A 16,585-nucleotide genomic window follows, 5' to 3' on the forward strand; every position below is an offset into this window, starting at 1 on the left:
TTTGCTACCACCGACTTCTTTGATTTTTCTGGAACCAGCGCTCGATTTTTTATTTTTGCTACCACTAGCGTTTCGATTTGCTGGAACAAGCTTCAATTTTTGCTACCATCAGGTTTTTGGTTTGTTGGAGCCTCGTCGATTTTTTCTAATTTTGCTACCAACGTTTTATTATTTGCTGGAACCGTCAAGAATTTTTGCTACGGCCGGCGGAATTTTTTGCTGCGACTGGCAAATTAAGGATGAGGAACAACACGAGCTCTACAATGGGTGCTGCGGCCGGTGACGTGAGGCTCCGCGAGCCGCGGGGGGCCTCGCCGGAGATGCGCCGCGGGGGCGTTGCTGGAGCTGGGCCTCGCCGGAGATGCGCCGCGGGGCTGGAGCTGGGCCTCACCGGAGATGTGCCGCGGGGGCCTTTGCTGGAGCTGCGCGGTGCTGCGAGCCGCGGGGGATCTCACCGGAGATGCGCCGTGCTGCGAGCCGCAGGGGATCTCGCCGGAGATGCGCCACGGGGCCCGAGGAAGAAGAAGCTGGGGCGATTTTTTATTTTTTTTGGCTCCAGATCCAACCGCCGCGCGGCTCGCATCGAGCGGCTGTGGCTGGACCGGCCGAAAGTTTCGGCCGGTGCGCCGGCGCCTAGTGGTGCCCTTCATAATTGCAGACAAAAGTGTGGAATCAACGATCCATAGGAGGAACAACATTTTCATCACCTAATTCTGCTGAAGGTACATAGTAGAATTTGCAGTATCTGAACACACAAGATGATTTAGTCAGAGCATCTGATATGTAAATAACAGAAGCTGGTATATATGAAAAATGTAGAAGCGAGCTTATCCTTGGAAAAATTAGTAGATAATTACTAGTCAACTTCAGCGTGGTGGCGAGGTCCTTCCCTGGCAGTAGTCGAGAGTAGGCGGGAACTTCTACTGGATCTGGCGGGGTCCGGGGCAGCCGAATCCAGGACGTGACAACGGGATGAAGGAGCACGCCGAAGGGAGGGCGCCGCCGGGATCCGTGGAGGCTTGCGGCGGCCGCAGTGGGAACCAGCTAGGCGGGGGATCCAGGGCGGGCGCAGGCGGCAGCGGGTGATTTGGGGAGGCGCACGCGGCGGTGAGATTTCCGGCGAGGGTGCGCGTGGCGAAGGGTGGTTTGGGAAGGCCGCGTCGGGCCTGGGAGGGGGTTGGTCGGCGGCGGGTGGCGCGCTGGGGCCGGCGGCAGGAGGTGCGCGGGAGGATGGGGCAGAGGTGGTGCGGGAGGTGGGGTGGTTGGGAAGGTCATGACGCGGGGATTGGGCCAGTCGGAGGAGTTTGATGGACCGGCCAGGTTTTCTGTTATGCGTTTTCGGGAATTCGGGAACGTCCAGTCGGGCCTTTATAGGGCCGTTGTGATCATAATAACTACTCTAATTATATATATATATATATATATATATATATATATATATATATATATATATATATATACACACACGTTATTCGTCATTCAGGATGAGGAATTTTTATTCCTCACCCCCAGCCCACCTCCACGCCCAGAACACCTGCGGTAAGATTACTATATGAGGAAACGGATCGAGGTAATCTTACAGCATGCATGCTGTGAGAAACTATTATTGTGTCGCCGTAAGAAACAAAGCTTATGAAGTAAATTTACCTCGCGCATGTTAAAAGTTATGGCGCTTCCTAAACCTGTGTACCAGAACCACTACCGTAAGAAACAATAGGCCCACAAAGTAAATTTACCTCACGCATCAAACTACCTCTATGTGCACTAGCTGCATCACATGACACTCAGTTTCTTTGAAAAGATCTTTTCTGCTTCGAGAGAAACAACAAGATACTGATGCATACAATTTTTCTCTCCTTTTTGCTGTACATTTTTATCAAGATAAATCCATGAGGCACCATGGATTTGATGTAGTGGAAATCAGTTGGAATTATTTTGGAAGTACCATGTCTGGAAATGCTTCCTTGATTATAGATAATACTTTTATTTGAAGGGTGACTTTCCGACGGTAAGAATGTCCCCAAAACTCACATTCCTAAGAAAGACTAATTGTTATCATATAAACACACCATCATATTTTAATCTGGGGAGTAGTGTTATCTTGAAGGGCCTGGGGATGAACTTTATTTAAACAGGGAAAACTCTAGGTATCAGCTCTAGGAAAATAGAGCTAGAATTACAGGGTCAGCTCTCAAGGAAACAGAACTGGAATCTATACATGGACTAAGATAACCCGCTGATTACACAGCCCACCAGGGAGAACTCTATACACTCCCAACAGGGAGAAAACAGGAGGAACATGATTCAGAAAGAAGACAAGCAGCCTGCACCTCTCCAAGATTGAAACTCATCAATGATACCCTCAAACACCGTGTCAGCATAATTCTGCAATGTCAAATATCCTGATATTTCATTCTTTCCAAAAAAATATTAACATCAGCCTACAGTTATCAGGAAACTTATATAGTGAACTACCTACAGTGTAAATAAAACTATTAGTACAAAGCAAGGGTACAATTATTCTACCATCTATACACACTCCAAAGTACACACGAATGCAGCTACTTTTATTTCTTTTTCTAAGTAGGCGATTAGGTGTGCAGAACGATGCATCGCACAACATTTATCAAAAATATGTTTCTTTTCAGAGCCCTTGCAGAAACCCAAATTATGAATGCTTTGAACAAAAATAATAGCAGGTGCTTCCACAGAATAGCAGAATAGTACCCCACACTGAAATAGGGTATAAACTATTTGTTCGCTAGCATGTACCACTATCTATACTAGTTTAGATGGTAGAAAATGAGTAGATAGTTCGCCTCTTTCTAAATAATTTTATTTCCAGACCAACACTTCAATTTGTTGCAGACGAACAGTTTTGATCTAAAAACACAAAGCATGCTAGGAGCACACTATATAGGGTGTGATGTATCCAGGGAAGGTGGCAACAACTGGAAATAAATTGGACCATGTGGTAAGATAGAAGCTTAGTGAATCATTACTGTCGTAATAAAGGTGCTACATAATTCTCATATATAGGTCAGAATGTTACTGAAAAGATAGTAGAGTACTTACAACTACAAGGCGCGTAGATTTAAAGAAAATATAAGAGATTTGACTGAACCAAGGACAAATCTTCTCCCATGAGATTGATTTGATAAATTACTGAAACTGGAATTATCTTAGAGGGTTCAATCAAATACTAGAAGAACTGATGATAGAGAGATTAATCCCATAAGGCCTAAATGCACATGGAAAGAAGTATGCTTTCTCAAAATTATCTACATCCAGACCATGGTTATCAAAACATTGCAGCTTGTAGTCCAGACTGCAATATAGCAAATTCAATCTGCATACCCTCCTAGAACTAATTATTACATGTACAACTTGCCAGAATAGAGTTTAGGTATCTAGGATCAGCAATCAAGGTTCTGAAGATGTTCGACATCTGGTCAAAGTCTGACTGGTTGACTCTATGCCTTTGAGAGCTGTTGAACAGAAACATCGGGTGGAAGATTTGCCTACGGAAGTTACATGTAGCAAATCAAATAGGAACAATACATTATTCCTGGGATAAACTCATGGAAAGTATTTGGAACCAAAATCCAATTTCTTTTGCTCGCTAATTTTGGTCTACACAAGAGAACAATCAAAACCAATCTACTGTATTTTTTTCTATTTTTCTTTATGAGGCCTTTGTTGGCATGTCTACATGAACCAACAAGAAGCACATCTCAAACCGGGCTGCAAGTGCTTGATTGCTAAATAAATGTTAAGCACGATTCAAGAACAAAATCACCTTTTTCATTGCTCTAAACCTCTAGTTGCCTGCCCAGTCCGCCACACTGTTATTGGCGAGTCACCTCTTCTTTGTCTGCCCGTGATTGGTTGATTTCGGGGCCACGATGTGGTTCCAGCCACCTACAGTAGCCTCTGTCCACAATCTGCGAGATGTCGCTCACCCGCGGTCGACGTTCTTCCTTCTCTTTTGCTGGTGCATTTGGAAGCATCGCACCGACATTGTGTTCCTAAGAAAATGGAGAGTCTTAATGGAGTTACGGAGTCTTAAATGCAAGAATGAAAACACATGTAAGCTTATACAGTAAAGTCTAAATAACATCTTTCGACAAAAGAGGCTCAAGCCTTGTGTCATAAGAAGCAAAGATAGTTCACTGGGTACCGGTTCTTAAAGGAACTCCTGAAGATAACATACAAAGTGCAACCGAAGCTGCAAAAATACCCACGTAGCAAAACACACCTAATAACCTAGGGAAGACACCCAACACACGCACCAAGTAACAATGATCAAATAGAAAAGTAGTTATAGGAACCTAAGAAAGAAAAGGAAACATCGCATCAGAACTCCTAGATATTGCAATGATCTCACGAGGAAAATTGAACGGCATGTTTTTTCAATTGACTAGAAAGAATTAGAATTATGTGAAGTTATGTCCAACCTCCAGAACAGAGTCACTTCTCAAAATAACAAGTTATAATGATTGAGAGAAAACACTGCTGAACTACAATTACAGATAAACAAAGAGGAGGAGAGTTCATGAAAGCACTCAGGAGCTTTACGCAAACCTATTCCGGCAGATTGTTCTGCCTCCTTTTTTTAGCGAACCAGAGAATAATCCTTAGGCCAAACTAGCGATTTGGGAAGAGAAAGCAATTTAGGAAGAGCATAGCAAAGTGAAACGTAGGTGGAAGTAGATTGGAAATTTGCAACTGATAGAGTCAGATCTGGGGTTGCTCACCTCAACCCGTGCACTCACACCCAACCAAAATTCAATCCAAATGGCAAGCAACGCCTTCACGTAGCAGCACAAGCACGGGCACGCACTTGAGCGCCGCTACAATCACTCGCCATAGCTCCGCCGCGACGACCACGCATGACGCCGCCCAAGACCTAGGCAGACGCCGCACACCACGCCGCGCCAACTGCCCAGCGACCACCACAACATCGAGACCACGCCGCCGAGTAGCGCGCCGCCCCGGCAGCCAGCCAACCGATGGCTTCACTCAGATCCAAATCGCCGAGCACCACGCTGCCGTCTCTTGCGTGCTGGTCACCGCCGATACTCACAAACCGTTCGGAGACGCGGCTCTCGTTTTATCAGAAAAAGGATGGGCAAGGGGGTATATTCGAGTCAATGCATAAACGTAAAATTACTTGCATCCCGTTGCAATTTTACAACCTGGAACCGGCTGACCTTTTTTTCCCAAACGTAAAACCATGGACTGGTAGGACGACGAGCGACAGGGTGAAGAATAAGTAATTCTTCACCCTCGTTCTTAAATAGACTTTCTATATATGGAAAATGCATCCTATCACCGGATATAGCTACACCTATGTCTCTTATACTCCAATGTGGTAGTATATATTCTACTTTATTATTTTTAGTATATTCATATACTATGTTTAATATACTTCAAAGTGAGTTATATGAAAAAAATTGCAAGTGAGCCCATAGTTTTATAATATTTATGAAATACGTACATATTTGTACAAAAAATGGAGTATGCACAACATATGATACATACTATCAAAAAAGTAGTATATTGTGACGCCCCCGATTCAATCGTACACTAATCATACACGCAAACGTGTACGATCAAGATCAGGAACTCATGGGAAGATATCACAACACAACTCTAACAATAAAATAAGTCACACAAGCATCATATTACAAGCCAGGGGCCTCGATGGCTCGAATACAAGAGCTCGGTCATAGACGAGTCAGCAGAAACAACAATATTTGAGTACAAACATAAGTTAAACAAGTTTGCCTTAAGAAGGCTAGCACAAACTGGGATACAGATTGAAAGAGGCGCAGGCCTCCTGCCTGGGATCCTCCTAAACTACTCACGGTCGTCGTCAGCGGGCTGCACGTAGTAGTAGGCACCTCCCGAGTAGTAGTAGTCGTCATCGACAGTGGCGTCTGGCTCCTGGGCTCCAATGTCTGTTCGCAGCAATCGGGTATAGAAAAGGGGGAAAGAGGGAGCAAAGCAACCGTGAGTACTCATCCAAAGTACTCGCAAGCAAGGAGCTACACTAGATATGTATGCATTGGTATCAAATGGAATAAGGCTATCATATGTGGACTGAACTGCAGAATGCCGGAATAAGAGGGGGATAGCTAGTCATGTCGAAGACTACGCTTCTGGTAACCTCCATCTTGCAGTAGGAGAAGAGAGTAGATGGTAAGTTCACCAAGTAGCATCGTGTAGCAATATCCTAACCGATGATCCTCCCCTCGTCGCCCTGTGAAAGAGCGACCACCGATTGTATCTGGCACTTGGAAGGGTGTGTTTTATTAAGTATCCGATTCTAGTTGTCATAAGGTCAAGGTACAACTCCGGGTCGTCCTTTTACCGAGGGACACGGCTATTCGAATAGATCAACTTCCCTGCAGGGGTGCACCACATTTCCCAACACGCTCGATCCCCTTTGTCTGGACACACTTTTCTGGGTCATGCCCGGCCTCGGAAGATCAACACGTCGCAGCCCTACCTAGGCACAACAGAGAGGTCAGCACGCCGGTCTAAATCCTAAGCGCGCAGGGGTCTGGGCCCATCGCCCATTACACACCTGCACATTGCGTACGCGGCCGGTGAGCAGACCTAGCAACCTCCATTACAAAGGAAGTTGCGTTACGCGGTCCAACCCGGCGCGTGCCGCTCGGTCGCTGATGTCACGAAGGCTTCGGCTGATACCACAACGTCGAGTGCCCATAACTGTCCCCGCGTAGATGGTCAGTGCGTATAGGCCAGTGGTCAGACTTAGATCAAATACCAAGATCTCGTTAAACGTGTTATCTTGAAATAACCGCGAACGCCGACCAGGGCCAGGCCCATCTCTCTACTAGGTGGTCTCAACCTGCCCTGTCGCTCCCCCACAAAGTAACAGTCGGGGGCCGTCGGGAACCCAGGCCCACCACTACGAGGGTGGAACCACCTGCCCCTTCAGCCCCCATCTCCGAACACTATCATAGGTAATGTAACAGTGTAAAGTATATGGTATATGCCCGTGATCACCTCCCGAAGTGATCACAGCCCAGTAGTATAGCATGGCAGACGGACAAGAGTGTAGGGCCACTAATGGAACACTAGCATCCTATACTAAGCAGTAGGATAGCAGGTAAAGGTAACAACAGTAGTACCAAGGACAGGCTATGCAGCAGTATAGGATTAACTGAAAGCAGTAACATGCTACACTACTCTAATGCAAGCAGTATAGAAAAGAATAGGCGATATCTGGTGATCAAGGGGGGGGGGGCTTGCCTGGTTGCTCTGGCAAGGAGGGGTCGTCTTCGATGTAGTCGAACACATGGACATCGGCAGTGGTCTCGGAGTCTATCGAAAAGGAGTAACAGAGTGGGAACACAATAAATAACAGATCAATCAAATGTAACACAAAGCAAGACGTGGCAATACGTTGAGCTAGGGGTGGCCTAACGTAGGGATAGGCGATTCCGGCGAAGGGGGGAAACATCCGGGAAAGTATTCCCGGTGTTTCGCGTTCTCGGGCAGATGAACCGAAGGGAGAAAGTTGCGTGTTTGCTATGCTAGGGATGTGTGGCTGATAAACGGACTGTGTCTTCGGATTCGTCTCATCGTTCTGAGCAACTTTCATGTACAAAATATTTTCATCCGACTTACGGATTATTTTATATTAATTTTCAAATTTTATTGAATTTCTAGGGTTATTTAATTTCGAAATAATAACAGAATATTTTTGTCACCCAGCTCTAGTCTAGACAGAGTGCATGACAGGTGGGGTCCAGGGGGGTCCAATCAACTGTTGACCAGTCAACAGTTGACTGGTCAACTGGGTCATGGGTCCTAGATGTCATTGACACAAACTTTTAACTAGGCTTAAAATATAAGATAGGCCCACCTGATATAAACTGCATCTAAACCAAATCAGTCAAATTAGTTAATTTAAAGGGATTAGTACTAATGGAGATTAGCTCCTAATCTCAACAGGGGGCCGACCCAGGTCGTAGTGGCCTAGGAGGCCACACACACGAACACACACAACACACACCTACATCACACGGACGCACAAGCACTCGGCCATGGCCACAGCCACAGTCGAGGTGAGTGTCGGACAGCCTCGGCGAACGCTGGCTTGCACCGGCGGCAGTGGGTGCTAGTAGGCGGCGGCAGCAGCATGTAGCGACAGCAACATCATAGTAGCGACACCGCAAGCAGCAGGCCGTGACACGGGTGCGCACGCACACACTATGCAGGGACGTCGGCGGCTGAAGCCAACAGCCCCAGCCGCATGCAGCAGCGCGACACCAGGGAGGCGGGCGTGCTCGCACACCTGGGGCGCGGCAACGCATGGTGCGGGTGCAGGCGAAGCGGCAGCATGTGGTGTAGGCAGCGCCGCAGCACGCAGCGGCAGTAGCCGGAGCGCAGGCGGCAGTGAGCGGCGAGCGGGGCAGCGGAGCGACAATAAGCAGCAGCAGGAGCGTGGTAGAGTAGAGGCAAGAAGCAGAGCAGTAGAGCACCTGAAGGAGCAGCAAGCACGCGTACATGAACACTGAGTTTCGGGCATGGCGGCCGCCGGCTTGTACATGCGGCTATGGTAACGAATTGAGACCGGGGTGATGGGGATTCGGGGGAGGAGCTCACCACAAACTCGATGACGAGGTCGAGGAAGCTGGAGACGGACCAGAGCGACGGCAATCGACGACAAACGATGGTGATGTACGCGACGGAAAAGAGCTTGATGGCGAGTGTACGATGCGGTCCTGCCCGATTTGATACCCGAGATGGACGAAGTCGACGATGGTGGTCATTCTGGACATCTTCTCAGGCGACTGGGAGCACGATGGCCGCAGCGACGATGATGGCCATGACGAGCACGGCTCGGGCGAGATCTAAATTGAGAAAGACAGAGAAGGAGGGGACGAATGGGGATTAGGGTTTGTCTACAACGATGGGGGGCTCTTATCCTTCTCGGGGTGTCATGGATGCTCGACACGAGCTAATCGGGCGCGTGGACGGGCGTGCGTGAGCCACGCCATGTCACTGCCTCCTCGGAGAAAAGGCTGGTGGTGGGCTTGGGTTTCGGTGGGTGTTGGGGGGGGAGGGGTTAAGTAGGGGACATCGGGCCAGGCGGTTGGCCAGCTAGCTGGGCCGGCTGTTCCAGGGGGTTTTTCCTTTTTTTGGTTTTTGTTTATTTCCCTTTTTCTTTTTTTGTTTTCTACTTTAACTACTGTTTTGTATTTAGTTTAGGTACTAAATGATTTCAGTTAAATGTGCAAAGTATCACATAAATTCTAGACAGTATTTTGGGCTAGTCCAACAAGTTTCAACTATTTTTGAATATTTTACCTATTTATTTAAATCACATTATTTCAATAAAAAGCTTATGGGTCAGTTTCAAAAATCTTTAGGGGCACTTATATATTTTGGAAAATGTTAACTCTTACATTAAAATTAGCTAGTAAATATTTTCAACCCAACCTACATTTTTATTTTACCTTTTTAAAATTTAATTATTTGACTTTACTTTAAATTTGAATTTGAATCGGGTTAGGATCAAAGTGAGGTTTAGAAAAATTAAATATGATGACATGGCACCATTAGTGTGTGATTACTGTAGATTGACTACCGGGGTGTTACAAATCTCCTCCACTACAAGAAATCTCATACCGAGATTTAAGAGGTGGAAAACGGGGGAAATGTGTGGTTACGAAATTCTAACGAATCTTCTCAGTCTTGGTTGCTCTTCTCGAAGAGGTCGATCCATAGCGTTGATGTCTCCATTCCTATGCATCAATGCATGATGATGAAGTTGTCGTTCTTCCTTCAGGATCTTCACCGTGCTTGCGAAAGGATAAGAGAAAACTCCATAAGGACGGACTCTAATAAAATTGAGCATCGGACGGTTAACTCAGGGGAAGAAGCATAAGTATCTCTCGAATTGAAACTTAAGAAGATATCGAGAGCAAAGTAAGAAGGTACCTTGAGAAGTTTCAAGCGGGTAGGCAATCTTTCGATGCCTGAAATAGAGTGTGAAAGGGGTTCGGAGCAACGGGAATAAGTATTGTGTTTCATACCAGAATTGATGATCTCTCGGAAGGTGGATCGTGACTTTCATACAAAGCTAAGCGTGAGGAAAAACTTTGGAAATAGGGGGTGTACAGGAGAGTCAGGTTTCGACCCTGGGACCTGTGGGTTATGAGCCCACCATGTGAGTTAATGGTAGGAAGGGCGGTGACGTCTTGTACGATCATGTAGGCAAGACATGTCATAGGATAGCCTGTCATTTATGTTGGCAACAACGTTGGTACCAAGGGCGAGGGACGAAGAGAACCATCTTCCCGCTCGTTGAACGAGGCAGACCAATAGGCAAAGTTCTCGTCCATCGGTGACTACCGGAATGTCATCAACAATAGTAATAGGGTCTTGCTGACAGAATTGTACAACGAGGGGTTTACTTAAGCAGGAGAATATTACTGCTTAGATCATATAGATCACAAGAAAGGTTAAACCAAACAATGGAAAGGAAAATATGATTATCAGATTAAACAGAACAATGGAAAGGAAAATGTGTTAAAACACATATTCCAGGGGTATATCCTCCCCAAGGACAAGCAGAGCACGATATCCAAGACAGGATAGAAAGTAGAAAACCATTTATGTAATGGGAGAGGAATTTTTATGGCATTACCCATATAACGGTGTTTGGATAATGGTTAAATAAAACTTAGCATTGCGCTTTCAATGCTCTTATTGAAAATCGGAGTACCACAGACATGCTTCGAGATAGCATGGACATGGTCAACAGGTGAAGATCATACTTTGGAAACACAAAGGATCCATCAGGAATAACTTGTAGAATAAGACTTACAATTTCCTCATGGAAGAATGGATATCCCTGCTGAAAAGGAATCTATAACCATAGGGCCTCCGGCCGGGTGTGCTAAGCACGACATCCTGGATATAATAGATGGCAATACTCCAAGGTAAAGAAGAACAAATGTTGGATAGCAAGGAACTCAAGGTATAACACAAAACAGGAACAAGTTTTGTGTTGGAGGGAATGCAATAATGTTGTCGATAATAACCCAAATCATTGAGGGCAAAGGAAGTTATTTCTCACCAAGAATTCGATAGATATCTTGGAAGAGCTCAGAATGTTGATGATGATCACGACACATTTGTCGAGAGGTTTCGAGAAGATGTAACTGATCGGCGATGACATCAAGTCAACGGAATGATGAAACAAAAAGTTACTGGAACCATGGGTACGACACAAACTTGAAACCAAGCTTGTGGTTTAAGGAGAAATGATATGATGAGGAAAATCGACGTAAGCTTAGCTCATCATCGAAAATTGTGCTCCGGGAAGAAGGACCAGGTAGCACAGTTAAGAGCAGCACGATAAGGATATAGCCGATCAAGCTAGGAATGACTTGAAGGATTATTTAAACTCGTAAGCAACAAAAATTATTTAGGGTTATTGAATCGGAGTGCGGACAAGATTCACTATTCGGTGTTCTCGGTTGACGACATCCCATAACCTAGGAACAATTGGATCCGGTGAGTAATAATAGTTGATGAAGAACCCATAAGAAGTTATGATGTCCCATGATATCTCAAGATACCATGAGGTAATACTCGACGACAGACCAAAGTGGAGGTTGGACTGGGGTATTGCTCTGCAGAAGACAAATGCTTAAACTTGCACGAGAAATGGAATCAAGGAGTAACATGGTCGGAACCACGTCCACAGATACAAGATGAACTTATAACAAGGGGATAATTAATTTAAGGGAAGCTTCCATGATAAGGTATACATCGTGTCCATGGGCATGAACACAAGGTTCAAGGTCGACTCCCACTTGTTCAACGCATAACCTTTCATTCACCTCTCGTATTACGAAATTGTCATTAGTTGTTGAAAATTTTACCTGGTGCAATACCAGATAAGTATGACCCGCGAAATCTTTCGGGTTCACACGGATTAGAAAAGGCATAGTTCAACCCATCAGAGCATCTTAGGAACGTAAACCACAAACTTCGGAGTAATAATACAAGCTTGAAAGCAGAGCATGGTTGGTCAGTCAGATGATAGGATTTACCAATGGAAAAAGAACTTCCAAAGTGATTGAATATGAAGGACGCTATCGGATAAAATCCAACAAAGGATCCGGTGGTCCTCAAGGGATCTGATGTGAGCATCGGTACTCAACCAGAGGAAGAAAAAGGTAAGAAGATCAGACCATAGAAACAACTGACTAATTTAAGCTCAAATGCAACAGAATTATGATTTTCAAATCAAGGGATCAGAAGCGAACACTCTGATTAAGGATGGATAAGTTGCGTATGCTTAGGGATACAAACGATGGCAATCCGATTGGTCGACAACCAGCTCATGTTTAAAATGATGTCTGAGCCGGAAGGATAATTCCTGAGGATTGCAAGCACCCGCAACATATCAAATCAGTAGACTCTAAATGATAATGACAAAGGATGCCAATAAGATTACCAAACTTATTGGATTAATCATAATGCTAGCGAGCAAGAATTTCAAGAGCATTAGGCTGTTGAGGATTTTCAGAAGGACAAACGGTATTACGAAGACTTTTGTGAAATACCTGAATCAACTGGGGATGAGCGGATACTCGGTAAGTGCGAGAATTATCCTTAGAGGTATTCAGGTGACAAAGAACAACAAGGCACTAAGCTCAAAGGATTCTCGGAACAACAGAGAGAATTTCAGGGTATCTTGTAGTAACAAGATCAACTGGGAAACATTGTATGAATGGCGAGTATACATGGTTATCCCTAGGGGTTTATCGATGGAAGGGAATTGCAAAAGCGATGGCACAGAGTATCGAGGGAACATCGGAGAGTAACTTCGGAATCTCCTAGTGCATCAGGGGATCACCTGTATCGAGTGGCTCTCCGGGAGGAAGTAGCTACGAGAACCTAGAGTTAGATTTAGTAAAATCATTTAACCCGAATAGAAAAAAGATTAAAGTCCCAGAGTATAGACGAGGAGTAAAAGATACTAATACCACCCAAATGGCGACGTGGGCCCGTAAGACACACAGCCATGTTAGTAAAAGTTTTGTAATGTCTAGACTCGACTTCGACCAAGGAGTGTGGAAGGGGGATTCCTACAGGCAGTCGGCTCTGATACCAACTTGTGATGCCCCCGATTCAATCGTACACTAATCATACACGTAAACATGTACGATCAAGATAAGGGACTCACGGGAAGATATCACAACACAACTCTAACAATAAAATAAGTCATACAAGCATCATATTACAAGCCAGGGGCCTCGAGGGCTCGAATACAAGAGCTCGATCATAGACGAGTCAGCAGAAGAAACAATATCTGAGTACAGACATAAGTTAAACAAGTTTGCCTTAAGAAGGCCAGCGCAAACTGGGATACAGATCGAAAGAGGCGCAGGCCTCCTGCCTGGGATCCTCCTAAACTACTCATGGTCGTCGTCAGCGGGCTGCACATAGTAGTAGGCACCTCCCGAGTAGTAGTAGTTGTCATCGACAGTGGCATCTGGCTCCTGGGCTCCAACGTATGTTCGCAGCAATCGGGTATAGAAAGGGGGAAAAGAGGGAGCAAAGGAACCGTGAGTACTCATCCAAAGTACTCGCAAGCAAGGAGCTACACTACATATGTATGCATTGGTATCAAATGGAATAAGGCTATCATATGTGGACTGAACTGCAGAATGCCGGAATAAGAGGGGGATAGCTAGTCCTGTCGAAGACTACGCTTCTGGTAACCTCCATCTTGCAGCAGGAGAAGAGAGTAGCTGGTAAGTTCACCAAGTAGCATCGTGTAGCAATATCCTAACCGATGATCCTCCCCTCGTCGCCCTGTGAGAGAGCGACCACCGGTTGTATCTGGCACTTGGAAGGGTATGTTTTATTAAGTATCCGGTTCTAGTTGTTATAAGGTCAAGGTACAACTCCGGGTCGCTCTTTTACCGAGGGACACGACTATTCGAATAGATCAACTTCCCTGCAGGGGTGCACCACATTTCCCAACACGCTCGATCCCCTTTGTCCGGACACACTTTTCTGGGTCATGCCCGGCCTCGGAAGATCAACACGTCGCAGCCCTACCTAGGCACAACAGAGAGGTCAGCATGCCGGTCTAAATCCTAGCGCGCAGGGGTCTGGGCCCATCGCCCATTGCACACCTGCACATTGCGTACGCGGCCGGTGAGCAGACCTAGCAACCTCCATTACAAAGGAAGTTGCGTTACGCGGTCCGACCTGGCGCATGCCGCTCAGTCGCTGACGGCACGAAAGCTTCGGCTGATACCACGACGTCGAGTGCCCATAACTGTACCCGCGTAGATGGTTAGTGCGTATAGGCCAGTGGCCAGACTCAGATCAAATACCAAGATCTCGTTAAACGTGTTATCTTAAAATAACCGCGAACGCCGACCAGGGCTAGGCCCACCTCTCTACTAGGTGGTCTCAACCTGCCCTGTCGCTCCACCTCAAAGTAACAGTCGGGGGCTGTCAGGAACCCAGGCCCACCACTAACTGGGTGGAACCACCTACCCCTTCAGCCCCCATCTCTGAACAGTATCACAGGTAATATAACAGTGTAAAGTATATAGTATATGCCCGTGATCACCTCCCGAAGTGATCACGGCCCAGTAGTATAGCATGGCAGACGGACAAGAGTGTAGGGCCACTGATGGAACACTAGCATCCTATACTAAGCAGTAGGATAGCAGGTAAAGGTAACAACAGTAGTTGCAAGGACAGGCTATGCAGTAGTATAGGATTAACTCAAAGCAGTAACATGCTACACTACTCTAATGCAAGCAGTATAGAAAAGAATAGGCGATATCTGGTGATCAAGGGGGGGCTTGCCTGGTTGCTCTGGCAAGGAGGGCTCATCTTCGATGTAGTCGAACACACGGACATCGGCAGCGGTCTCGGAGTCTATCGGAAAGGAGTAACGGAGGGGGAACACAATAAATAACAGATCAATCAAATGTAACACAAAGCAAGACGTGGCAATACGTTGAGCTAGGGGTGGCCTAACGTAGGGATAGGCGATTCCGGCGAAGGGGGGAAACATCCGGGAAAGTATTCCCGGTGTTTCGCGTTCTCGGGCAAATGAACCGGAGGGAGAAAGTTGTGTGTTCGCTATGCTAGGGATGTGTGACTGATAAACGGACTGCGTATTCGGATTCGTCTCGTCGTTCTGAGCAACTTTCATGTACAAAGTATTTTCATCCGACTTACGGATTATTTTATATTAATTTTCAAATTTTATTGAATTTCTAGGGTTATTTAATTTCGAAATAATAACAGAATACTTTTGTCACCCAGCTCTATTCTAGAGAGAGTGCATGATAGGTGGGGTCCAAGAGGGTCCAATCAACTGTTGACTAGTCAACAGTTGACTGGTCAACTGGGTCATGGTCCTAGATGTCATTAACATAGACTTTTAATTAGGCTTAAAATATAAGATAGGCCCACCTGATATAAACTGCATCTAAACCAAATCAGTCAAATTAGTTAATTTAAAGGGATTAGTACTAAAGAGATTAGCTCCTAATCTCAACAGGGGGTCGGCCCAGGTCGTAGTGGCCTAGGAGGCCACACACACGAACACACACAACACACACCTACATCACACGGACGCACAAGCACTCGGCCATGGCCACAGCCACAGCCGAGGTGAGCGACGGATAGCCTCGGCAAACGCTGGCTTGCACCAGCAGCAGTGGGCGCTAGTAGGCGGCGGCAGAAGCAGGTAGCGACCGCAACATCATAGTAGCGACGCCGCAAGCAACAGGCCATGACACGGGTGCGCACGCACACACTATGCAGGGACGTCGTCGGCTGGAGCCAACAGCCCCAGCCGCATGCAGCAGCGCGACACTAGGGAGGTGGGCGTGCTCGCACACCTGGGTCGCGGCAGCGCGCGGTGCGGGCGCAGGCGAAGCGGCAGCATGCGGTGTAGGCAACGCCGCAGCACGCAGCGGCAGTAGCCGGAGCGCAGGCGGCAGCGAGCGGCGAGCGGGGCAACGGAGCGATAATAAGCAACAGCAGGAGCGTGGTAGGGTAGAGGCAAGAAGTAGAGCAGCAGTGCACCTGAAGGAGCAGCAAGCACGCGTACGCGAACACTGAGTTTTGGCCATGGCGGCCGCCGGCTTGTACATGCGGCTATGGTAACGAATCGAGACCGGGGTGATGGGGATTCAGGGGAGGAGCTCACCGCGAACTCGATGACGAGGTCGAGGAAGCTGGAGACGGACCGGAGCGGTGGCAATCAACGATGAATGATGGTGATGTACGCGACGGAAAAGAGCTTCATGGCGAGTGTACGATGCGGTCCTGCCCGATTTGATACCCGAGATGGACGAAGTCGACGATGGTGGTCATTCTGGACATCTTCTCAGGCGACTGGGAGCATGCGAGATCTAAATTGAGAAAGACAGAGAAGGAGGGGAAGAATGGGGATTAGGGTTTGTCTACAGCGACGGGGGGCTCTTATCCTTCTCAGGGGTGTCATGGATGCTCGACACGAGCTAATCGGGCGCGTGGACGGGCGTGC

The 16,585-nt window shown here is 46.8% G+C and overlaps 1 long non-coding RNA gene across 1 annotated transcript; it reads right to left on the bottom strand.

Moving 5' to 3' along the window:
* Positions 1-2,096: 2,096 nt before the first annotated feature.
* LOC119269170 lies at positions 2,097-5,143 on the bottom strand. Its single transcript, XR_005133489.1, has 2 exons — positions 4,758-5,143; positions 2,097-4,028 (listed from the first exon to the last, which is right to left on the bottom strand). It is a non-coding gene; the product is annotated as an uncharacterized LOC119269170 (long non-coding RNA).
* Positions 5,144-16,585: the final 11,442 nt, after the last annotated feature.

The sequence above is a fragment of the Triticum dicoccoides genome, chromosome 1A (genome assembly GCF_002162155.2).
Source record: "Triticum dicoccoides isolate Atlit2015 ecotype Zavitan chromosome 1A, WEW_v2.0, whole genome shotgun sequence".
Lineage (NCBI taxonomy): Eukaryota > Viridiplantae > Streptophyta > Magnoliopsida > Poales > Poaceae > Triticum > Triticum dicoccoides.